The sequence below is a fragment of the Vigna umbellata genome, chromosome 4 (assembly GCF_029865625.1).
Source record: "Vigna umbellata cultivar VRB3 chromosome 4, Vumbellata_1.0, whole genome shotgun sequence".
NCBI lineage: Eukaryota > Viridiplantae > Streptophyta > Magnoliopsida > Fabales > Fabaceae > Vigna > Vigna umbellata.
The window spans coordinates 1,977,789-1,990,452 of NC_142168.1; the positions used below are offsets into that span (position 1 = coordinate 1,977,789).

At 28.2% G+C, this 12,664-nt stretch overlaps 1 long non-coding RNA gene across 1 annotated transcript; it reads left to right on the forward strand.

The window, feature by feature from the left end:
- The first annotated feature begins 4,228 nt into the window (after nucleotides 1-4,228).
- On the forward strand, nucleotides 4,229-6,992 carry LOC124820067 (uncharacterized). The gene is made up of 8 exons (XR_007027312.2): nucleotides 4,229-4,327; nucleotides 4,555-4,658; nucleotides 5,271-5,363; nucleotides 5,596-5,744; nucleotides 5,875-6,007; nucleotides 6,346-6,470; nucleotides 6,644-6,708; nucleotides 6,791-6,992. It is a non-coding gene; the product is annotated as an uncharacterized LOC124820067 (long non-coding RNA).
- The last annotated feature ends 5,672 nt before the right edge of the window (nucleotides 6,993-12,664 follow it).

Here is a 12,664-nt window from a genome sequence, read left to right on the forward strand (position 1 = left end):
TGAAACCCCAAAATCAAGTCATGAACGTCCCCATTACATGCAAGCTTTAAGATCGGAAACAAGAATACTAGCAATTGATAGAAAAGGCATATATATATATATTCAAATCATTCAATAATTACACAAGATTCAAAAGCTACAACTAATCCCAACAAGATGGGTTTGGCTCTCCATTCCCATGGAGAGCCTTTAAGCTTACAAAATGGCCATGGAAGAAGATGAAGAACCCAAGAGGAAGAAGGGAGTGTTCCCACGAACCCTAGCAGCCCTCAAAGCTCTCCTCTGAGTGAAATCGCGCTTCCAAAGAACCAAAGACCCTTTCCCCTTCGCGTTTTAGGGCTAAATAAGCTGAATTTGAAACATCAGCAAAAGTCGCACCCGGCGCCCCATCAGTCGCGCCCGGGCGCGAACCCCTCTGGAAAGTCACGCCCGGGCGCCCCATTTCTCACGCTCGGGCGCGAAACTCTCTGGAAAATCGCGTCTGGCGCCCCACTGTCGCGCCCGGGCGCGGACCATCTAGAAAGGCAGCGTCCACTGAAATCTGGACGAGCGTCCTCTTCTGCATAGCTGGACGAGCGTCCACTGCTCTCTTCGCTGGACGAGCGCCCTGCCTGGCTGGACGAGCGTCCACTTCTCCCTGGCTGGACGAGCGTCCTCTTCTGCTTGGCTGGACGAGCGTCCACTTCTGCCTGGCGGAGCGTCCACTGAGTGTCTTCGCTGACGAGCGTCCGCTCGTGCTTCCACTCTGAACGAGCGTCCTCTTCTGCTTGGCTGGACGAGCGTCCACTTCTGCCTGGCGGAGCGTCCACTGAGTGTCTTCGCTGACGAGCGTCCGCTCGTGCTTCCACTCTGAACGAGCGTCCTCTCGTTCTCCCTTTGCTGGACGAGCGTCCTATTCTCCTAACCGGACGAGTGTCCTCTCTGTCGTCCACATGGCGAGCGTTCTTTCGCTGGTTGACGAGCGTTTCTGCGTGCTAACTTCTTGGTCCAAATCTATACATTGTTGAAGACTCTTCCAAGCTCATTTTTAGCTACAAAATAAGGGATTATTGATGAAAGTACATCAAAGTAGCCAAAAACACAATTATTCAAAAAACAAGACAAAAGAAGAGGATTTAACAAGTTATAAGTTAGAAAGGAGTTGATTTTGCTACTAAAATGATGCTTAGATAATGGTAAAATTTAGCATTATCATATATATTATGGAATGTTTGGTATGGTTTGGAACATGTGGTTAAATGGTTTCAAAGTTGTGAAAATGAGTTCCAAGATATTGGTATACTGTGTGAATGTGAAGTGATATCAACTGTTTGAAAATTGTGAAAATAAGTTCCATTGAGAAACTTCTTGTTGGTGGTTTCAAGTGTTGTTAGTATGAATGATCGGAGTTAAGCTAGGGTTTATCTTGACATTCTAATGATCATCCACGCTCAAGTAGAGAGTGATGAGTCATATCGTGAGAATAGTACGAGGTCTTAGCTTGAGGGGTCTTTCTCCATTTGGAAAAAGGGCATTTTAAGGACTAACCTGGTGTGGTAGCTTGAGGTAGTCCAGCTCTTCCACCACATTAGTGCAGGAACCTTTGCAACTCGACATTCCATATAATATTCAGATAGTCAGTCTAGGTCCTTGTATGTTAAGATGTTTAGGTTGATGTATGTTATATATATGATTCATGTATGCTATGTTATAAATGTTATATGACTTGTCTTGTATCTAGCTTACCCTTGCTTTTGTTCTTGTCTATCTATGTGTTGGTTTCTCTTTTGTGGTGATCACCTTAACGGTGTGAGCTTAGACAGACAGTACTTTCGGTTGTTCCAACGAGAGGTGAGAGCAAAATAGATGAGTCATTAAATAGGTTTACAAATGTAGATTTATGGGTTAAATATGTTTTTAGTCCCTAAACTATTGGCCGTTTCTGGTTTTCGTCCCTCTTCCAAAGTAAGGTACAATTTGGTCCTCATTCTTTAGAAAAACGTTCGTTTTAGTCCTCAAAATTTTGTTTTTAGTCCTTGTTTTAGTCCTCAAAACGTTCGTTTTTTCGACTAAAACGAACGTTTTTTAAAGATTGAGGACTAAATTGTACCTTACTTTGGAAGAGGGACGAAAACCAGAAACGGTCAATAGTTTAGGGACTAAAAACATATTTAACCCTAGATTTATTGTCTTCTTGTAAGTTTGTTTTCATCTAAGTGGTTTTATTATCATATATGTTACTTAATATTTTAGTAGTTTTATACTATTAAAATAGGATGTTACAATAAATGCAAGACATTTTAAAATCTATGTTAATTTGAAAATTGTTTTTGTACTTAGTTATATACCTCTAAAATTTGTGCATGAGTAGAGTGTGAACAAAATCACTTACTAAAAAAAAGATTTAGTTTTATAGTCCAACAAATAAGAGTGAAAGAGTGAAGAAGAAAGGAAATGCTAAAACTTTTAACCAATTAGGTTAACTTACATATACAAATATCATAATCCACCATAGTTGGAAAAAATTATAATTATTTGTGTTATCCTAAAACATAGTAATTACAAGTAAATGTTTTATAAAATAGTAAACGCAAAACACTTTAATCTAAAAAATGTTTTCTTAATCTTAAAAATGTTGAACGATAGACGTTGAAAGTCTATTTTGCGGTGTGAGAAATGCAGAATGTTCTAATATAGGGGATTTTACCTTGATTAAAGATAATAATGGACTAATCTTGTGTATGGCAATGATTCTCTAAAGCAGTAGAGGCTAGCACAAGTGAAAGGTTCCTGAGATTTCACATCAATGTTTATATTTGGATAATTGAGTCTAGTGTCAACTGTTTGTGTGTATTTATTTGATTTATTGTATTTAATCAATGTATTCTAGTTGAGCGAGCAAAACATTTGTAGCTGAGCGAGTGTAGTGGCTGAGCGAACAGAACCCATTGTTTTCGTCTTCGCATAGCGAGCCTGTGCACTGAGCTACTAGTCTAGAACCTATTTTGATTATTTCTTTCTTTGTTTTCTGATAACTTTGAGTTATGCTTTAACTTTGAGGATGATGTAGAAGTATCTATTGTATTATGTGATGGTTTAAGTATGTATGATGCTTGATGTATGAATATGTTGGTGTATTATATGAATTGTTTCAATATCTAACTTACCATTTTTCTTGTAATTGTGTTTGTATGTATTTTTACTTCTTTTCTTTGCTATAATAATCCGGTGGGTATGAGTAGAAAGTGTTGAGGTTTCTCTGGAGATGGGGAACCGCTAATGTTTAGTAACATTAGTTAGTTACCTTGTATATAGTTTTGATTAGTTAATGTGTATATAAAATTACTTCATGATTATTTTGGATGACTATTAGAATTTTATAGTTCCTATGTGGATTAATCTTGTTATTATTAAAAATTGTCATAAGTATTATATAGTTTTATATTATATTTTGGGATGTTAGACATAAAATTTTATTGTAGAAGCCATTCATTTATTCATTAATATATTTTGTCTAAATTATTATTAAATACTACATATTTAGCCTTAGTACAAATAAATATATAATATTGATATTTATTACTTTAAGTAACAATAATTAGAATTTATTTTATTCCATATTTTTTAAAACTAAATACTTATTTCATTATAAAAACTTTTAAAAAGTTATTAATTTTATAGACAAAAAATAATTGATTAATTTAAATATTAATTTATAAACTATTAATTAATAGTCTTTAAAATAGTCACTATTATAAATAAAAAATTACAATTAATGAAAAATTTAGATACTAATTCTTTTGTACTCAAAACCTTGATAATTAATGTTGTGATAGAATATAATTAGTTATTAATTATAATTTTTTATTTATTATAAAGGCTATTATATAAACAAATTATTTATAATTTATAAACTAATATTTAAATTCTTTTGGTATTTTTTTACAAACACTAAAATTATTTTCATAGAGATTTAGATAGTTAATTTATTAATAATGATAAATAATCTCTTGAAGTTATCATATTATTTTAATTAAACTGATTATAGTTTCTTTTCTATCATATTATATATATATATATAATATATATATAAATCTTATGAATGAATATTCAATTAAGTATTATGAAACGTTTATTTGACTAAATTAATAATTTTCTTATTGAGTAAAATATTATTTAAAATTTTTAGAACTACAAACAGAGTGAAGAGACAGTGGGCCTCGGCTATAAAGCTAACCTAAAACCCTAAGTTTCACGCCTCATTCCTCTTCTTCGCTTACGCCGCTTCCTTTTGTCTTTCATATTTTGGTTTGGTTGGAAGTCTAAATGCAGAAGCTCTTCTATCACAGTAAGTTTAATTATGTTTATTTTTAACCATTTTTTTAACATATATGCATCTAACTACATTAACAAATCACTTCATTTATTCATCTCACAAGGAAAAAAAATAAAATAGTCTATCTATCTCAGAACAGAATTTAGAACTTACAATTTTTTAGACATTATGTTAGTTTATACCATCTTATTTACAAATTATATTTTCTATTGTTTAATATTCTGTGATTTTATTATCAGGTAAGAAGAGATCCAGCAACAAATGCATACATCAAAAATCAATGGCGGCTGCTGATCAAATAAAGATTTTATCTTTCACAGCAAAAACATTACATAATCATCACGTACATTCCTCTTCAGATCTACGTTTTAAAACTTGCAACACTTTAACTTATTAAATTAAGTTAAATATATTTTTTATCTCTTAATTATATATATGATTTTTTTTTTAAATTTTAGATTAATTTAGTTTCTCATTTTTAAAATTTAATTTTTTTAACCAAATTTTATTAATTTTATTTGAGGTCTCAAATTTATTTAACAACTAACATGGAAAAGTTAAACATTATAAATAATATCTTATATGAATTAAATTTAAAGAAATTGAGTATATATTTTTGACAATTTTGTAATCATATTATAAAATTTTGACATTTTTGAGATATTTTTATTTATTTTTTTATTAGCAGAAAAATAATATTTTAACTTAAAGAATATGCTTTTATTTACTACAGGAGAATGGGAGAATTAGTAATGTATAACATTAATAAAATGTTCTTTTTTATTATCGATACACTACTACAAAATTGATTATAGCTTATTTAAATAGTCATGGTCATGGTATGATAAGATGTATTAAATGTATTTTTCTTTCGATAGCAAGTTGTTTTAAATATTTTATTAATTATTCTGACGTTCTCTCTTTATTAAGCATAAATTCTACATTTTTTAAGCAGAAAATGAGTCATTCGATTCAACATCCAATGATTTTCCATAGAGAACATGACAAATATGCAGAAAACGATGTGAAAGTTGATGGAAATGATACTGTAAGTTAGTTCACATTTTTGTGTTAGCAATTTTAATATGATTTAAGGCATTGTGGGAATTACTCAATAAGTGAATGATAGTTAATGATATTTTGCTGTAAAGTTGTTGATAAATGTAAAAGATGTTTAGAATTATTTGGTAAAATATTTTAAGTTCTTAACTTTTTTTTCTTGGTATTATATGTTGTGTTATATATTTATGCATGCTTATGAGAAAATTGTATCTTAGCAGAATGTGGGTGGCTTGGTTGAACGACTTCCTAGAAGCTCCCGTCAAAGGAAGCGAAAAAAATTATTGAAGATTCTAACGATTCAGTTATTCTCCCTAGGAAACCAGGGAGACCTAAAAAACACATTGTGAAAAGTGATTCAATTGATACTGTAAGTTGCTTCTTCCCTAAAATTTTAATTTATTTCCTTGATTGATACAAAAAGTTTTCTGGTGTTTTTTCTGCTTTTCTATCATAGCATAATCTGAATTCTTTCTTATGAGAAAATTCTATCGTAGCAGAATGTGAATAGTTTTGCTGATCGGCTTCGTGAAAGATCAAGTATAAAGAAGCCAACTTATATTCTTGATGAGTTAGAAGAAGATTCAGCAAACATGGGAACTCTACAGAAACAAAATTGAAAGAAGTGACACTGTAAGATGATTCTTTCTCTTTTTAGGTTCACAATTCTAATCTTATTTAAGTTTTACTTTTACTTTGATATGAGAAAATATTATGTAACTATGAAATGCCAACTGATAATATGAAGAGTCAGATAACTTATAATCTTTTTGGCAAGAAAACAATGGTAGAACTCATCACAAGTTTAGTAGGATTGCTAAGTGATACAGAAAGCTTAGTTTTTTTTCTTTCTGAACACCAGTTTGCCATGATTTTCTTACCATGTTTTTAAAAATGTGTCAGAGATATCTTATTCACAGATAATATTTTCTATTATTCCATCTTTTAAAATGTCTTTTTTTATCAATTAGAAAAGAAGAGATCCGGGAAATGTATACAAGTATGTTATCTCAATGCATAAAAAATCGAGGGATGCTGATGCTAATCAAATGAACGATGTCATCTTTCACAGCAAAAACATTACACTGTCTATCAGGTTAGTATGTAAAAATTACTGTATGTGTTGAAAATTTTGATCTTGCATGCGTTGAAAATTTTGATGTGAAAGATGAGTAGTGTGATACCTTATAACTGTGGGTAATGGATGATGTTGAAAAAGATTTTATTAGTTTGAGGTTACATTTTTTTATGATGTTTTCTGTAATGCAGTACTCTCGAAGAGTTATACAAAGTAAAAAAGTTAAGAATATGTAAATACATCATCGAGACATCAGGTGAGTAATAGATTATTCAATGTTGTGATTATCTACATTTATCTTTGTTTCTTATACTAATACTGATTAATTTTCTTTTCAGAAAACATGTTCAAGCTGCTCCTTTTTTAATTGTTCGAGTGTCTATTACTTTTATGTAATTTTTTACTAAATTTTTCATATGTTTTTGTTTCATTTTAATATGTTTGAAGAGAACAAATGATATTATTTGAGAGTACATGCAAAAGTAACTAAATCATGTTAAATGTATTCCGATTTTATGGCTTTTAATCTCAAGATATATTTTTTTATCATGCTAATGATATTTCTTTTCATACTCTATTTTTACTATAATATATTCATTATCATTTAAAAGCATGGGTAATAAAAGAACTTAATTTGATTATATATATTATTAATTAATTATTATGAAATGGTTTAATATATTCATTATCATTTACTTTTCTCATCAAAGCTTCATTTCAACATACAAGTGGTTTATAATGTTAAATAGATTAACATTAACACATAGTATTATGATTTCCGATTAACATTTTTGCTAAAAGTTCATGTATCATTGTATTAAGTAAAGATAAAAATAATAATCGTGTCTCATCAGGTCAGATTTAAACTTCTTTTGTTTACAAACCAAAGTTATTACTTTTCTTTGTAAATATTTTCTTTAACAATTTTAATTTAATTATTTCTGGAAGAGTGTAGATACAAAAATCAGTAATTAATACCGCATTTGTTTTTTTGTTATGTGCCAGTCTCAATGCTACATTAATGCTTCAGTGTTAAATTATTTAAAAATAAATTATTAATTAATGTATCAGATCATTTATTGTTTGCATTAAAATTTAAGTAATTGAAAAGATTTTGTGGAATAAACACAAAAGAAAAACGTAGTGATTATAAAAAATATTGAATTTTATCAAGGTTTTTTTCAATATTTATGATGATTTTAACTTCCGAAAATTATGATTCTCACAGTTATAAAAACCCTTAGGAAAAGCAATGTTGCTAATTGTTATGACGGGTATAAAAATTTTACCCTCTTTAAAGTTTAAACTATATTCGTGCAAAACTCTCTAATCACAGTTAGTATGAATATGCACATATTTCATCTAAATTATAGAGTATAGTGTACCAACAGAAAATAATCATTATGTTATTTTATATACCATTATGCTGATTGGGATTCATAATATTATGTTACAAAACAGCAGTATAGCTTATTCTATACACTATGTCACACAAATACATAATTTGCATCAAACAAAATAAAACTTTAATCGAAACTATAAAAAAAAAAGCTTAAAAAAGAATGAAAGATAATGTCTGCTGGAGTTCCATTTTGAATTCCAACGTCTGTTAGCATTAAACCAGTTAAATGTGAAAAGCAAGTTTTTAATGAAAAATGAGAATAAAGAAATAACATTGCATGTATATAATTTATTTTAATATAATTTCCTTTAAATTTAAGTTATTTACAGCTGTTGTATCTCATAAGTGAATTTGAATATGAACATTGCATGGATGCCATTTGTATCCAAACACCATGAATCAGTTTCTGTCCTAACAGTTCCTAACGTAATAACATTTTCTTGTGTCTGCATGTATCAGTTCTGCAGACCTTAAAAAAGTGTCAGCTTGGGCTGTTGAATCTAACAATCAATTTGGCATTTATTGATAAAATGACAATAATCTGTTGTACCAATCAAACTCACTGTAATTAAAACAGCTTTAATCATTTATTGATAAAATGACTAATAATACAATTAATATTGTAATGTCTTTACTGTGTGAAAGATCAGATAGTTGATTTGATTAGCAGCTTCATCTCTTGATTTTGATGCATCGAGATAACATACTTGCATCCATTTCTTGGATTTTTTCTTACCTGTTTGTAAAATCACAAATACATGAAATATTATTTCTGAATAACATCTCTCTGTGCAACAGTTTTTTAACACGTTATCAATTTTACATCCAGATATTAATCATAATGAAAATTGTGTTTGTTTAATTCTATCACAATAAGCAACAAATTATTAATATTATTAACTTAGGAACACGATAAACATATCTTGAAAGAACAAAAAACACAATAGAAAATAAAGAAAAAAACACATGAAATTCACAATCTATATTCAGAGAATTGCCTAGATGTTTTCCATGAGGTCCCAAACCATATTGATTGGTGTGTGGTTATATTCTTGAGTAAACGCCATCATTTCAAACTGCACATGAGCTTCGTATTTTTTTTTGCATAACCAATCACAGTAAGAAATGTTGAAGTCATTCATTCTGACTGGATAACGGTAACACAAATAAAGTTGATAACAGATTTTGTAAGTCGAATAATTGATGTTTAATCTCATATATAGAAATGTATCAATGTAGGGAAGGGAATCCCAACAAGTATTTTTGAAAATGAAAGCAAGAAACATTCACAAAAGCAAAAGAAGCATAAACTAAAGGCAGCATAAATAAATTCACTCGTGTAAGATGAAAGAGCACACCTCAGGGATTGAACTTCAACCAAATGTTTATCTGTTGAAAGAAAATATGAATAAGGATGAAAATTCTTATTCTAAGTGTTTTGATTGTGTTAGGTGAATGTTGGGTGTATTTATAGTGCACCAAGTAACCACAGAAAACTTTTGAAAACCACAGAGAAATAATTGCAATAAGCGAAGAAATAGCAGTGGTATAGATTTTAAGATAATTGAAGTTGTTTACACTTTGGCTTTTATGTATAAAACGTTAAAAGGCTGTAACGCACATTAATGAATTTGAATCTAAACATTGCATGGCTGCCATTTGTATTCACTGGCTATAATTCATCATAGAAAAGGACAATATTTTTTAATTATTTCCAGAAGACAGTGTCTGATGAGATAGCAATGCATGGATGCTTTTGTCAATAAAACATAAAACGTTGCAAACAAATAATAAATCACATCTATAATATTGTTATTATTAATTTAATCAAATATAAACTATTACACGTCATTCTCCAAACAAATAAGAACCGAATACATTGAAATTGTTAGATACATATAAATACATTGTAAGTTCTTTGAATGAACATCTAAACCACATAATTGTGGAAGCTGAAGGCACCATGTTGCATCAGATTTCAGATCCAATCTTGAAGGAGAGTGTGCTCTTAGATCATGTTTCCATAAAATTGCTGTCATAATTTACATTCTAACTCACCTTGTTAATTGCATTCTAATATTAGTGCATTAAAGGACATTCATTCATTAATCCATTTGAGAGTGTAATTTATCATTATTTCAAGTTTTGTTATTCTTGAAACCTACTCTATTCATGGCTACGTATCTATTATGTTTATTCATCTACTATCTTATGCTGTTTACAATAATTTCAATCCAAACATCTGACTCATGGGTATTGCTTCTAATTTTGTAAAATATATTATAAAATTACAAATAATAGATATTCATCCTTTCATATAGGATTTTCAAAATTACAAATACAATTCATTAGTCAGGTAAATGGATCCAATTAATTATTGAATAAATTCAATTAATAAGGAATTTTAACCAATATATCTAACAAAATCCATAATATTAATATAAAAAAGTATTAAATTGATTAAAATAATTATCAAATTTCATTAATACAAGCAGCTGTAAAGAATAGGTTGCAAGAACAACAAAACATAAAATAACAACAAATTACACTCTCATATTAATTAACACATTCATGGAACTTAATGTACTAACTACACAGAAAAACTTAATCAATTCACAATATTAAACAAAGTGAATTTCTCATATATACTATGCACTGTTAAAAAATAACTTTGGTGAATCATATGATGAAAATGCAACTAAGTTGCTATCTCCTCCACAATATTGCATCTCTTCTTATCTGTTTGCACAATAACTATTTATAAGGACATGAAATTAGCTCTTTTATGAATAAATAAGATAATGCCAAATTTGATATACATCAAATAAATTTGGAATATTCTTATATGATATTATGCTGCTAATAAAATATACATTTGATCTTTCACAGCAAAGACATTACATATTATACAAAAGCTCACTACCTTATTATATTAGCATCCAAGTCACTGCAACAGATAATGAAATGTTTATTTTTTAACGGGTAAGTTTTAATTCATTGAATAATTTATTAATATTATTATGACAAATACACTTTTATCTTTTTAAGTGATATTTGTTTAATGACATTGTTTAATATTTCTTACAAAAGCAAAGGTTTTATATATTTTCTTACTTAGATTATTGGGTTGCATTAAACTTGGATGCTACCATGATGAGTTTTTCTACATTATGTATTGTCTTTAATGTGAAAGATCGAATATTCACTTTATTAGCAGCATAATTCTTTGATTTTAGATATAATATAAATTTTTTATATATAATAGTAAAGATTGATAATGTTCTTAATTATTTTAATACTTTTTCTTGATATTTCATTAATTTATGGTATCAGTTGAAATATTTTAATTTATAAAATATCATACATTAATCAGATATATTAAAATTTAATTATATAAAACATGTGACTAATGGCTTGTACTCATAGTTTATAAAATATATTATGAAATGATGAAACTTTAACTTTTATATTAGTTATAATAGATTTTCATCCTTTCACAATAGGATTTCAAATACTACAAAGACAATCCGTTAGTTACATATTTTGATTCAATTAATTATTAATCCTTAAATTTGATTAATAATAAAATCTAATCAATACATGTGATAATAAATCAAAATATTTCACCAAATACATTAGTATAAAAAAACTATTAAATAAATTAAAATAACCATCAAATCTCAACAATGCATGTAAACATAGTTAATATATTTGAATAACAAGAAAATGTTAAAAAATAATTTTGATAAAGAAAATGCTGATAATACCTAATATAACCATCTCCTTTCCTCACAGTGGTGTTCCATCCATTATCTTGCTGCAAAATAGCATGGTTTAAAGGAAGGGATAACAGTAAATAAATATGACTTAAATAAATATTATATAATTTAAAGTGAGTTTCAAAATGATACTTATAACTTAATGAGAGTAAATAAATATGATTTGTAAATAATATACTTGTAATCATTTGTTGGATTTCTTTATCCTTGCAAAATCATGTAAGACCCATAAAAATATATATATATATATATATATATATATATATATATATATATATATATATATTTATTTATAGTAGTAAATTTTAGTATTTTATTAGTAATAATAATTTTAATGAATGGAAAAATGTAAATTTTGGATATAAAATTATAGTAATTTTAGAAGGAAAGGTTCAAATTTTTGGTAACTTATTTAGTAAATTTTTTAAATTGAATAGTAAAAAGTAAATAGTAAATAGTAAAAAGTGAATAGTAAAAATAAATTTTCAGCATTTGGATTTCTTAGCATGGAAGAAAGTAGTAGGTAGAAATTAGGATCAGATTTGGTGAGAAAATGATTGAAATATTATTTTTAAATAATATTAAAATAATAAATAATATTAAAATATTAATGAATAGTAAATTTTTTTTTACTATAAATAACCATGGGAGGGAAGATTATTCTGCACCAAGAGAAGAGAAATCAAGTGAGAGAAAGTTAGAGAGAAATTTTTAGTTGCAAGAAGGGTAGAGGTTCTGAAAGGTTTCGGAGAAATAAATTCAGAGCAAGAGACGTCTGGAATAGAGGTAGGGGAGCTAACTTTTCTATGCTTTTATATTATGATTTAGTATTTCTATGCTTTTATATTATGACTTAGTATTGTTTTATTACTATTCATATCTTGAAATTATGTATGAATACTGTTAATGCTTACTGTATGTTTATCTATATTGAAATTCGGTGTTAATATTATATGCTGTTGTTTTGAATCTGTAAATAAGAAATTTGTTAAAAACTAGTTGAGGAACACTTTGGCTAAGGAAAGATTTGG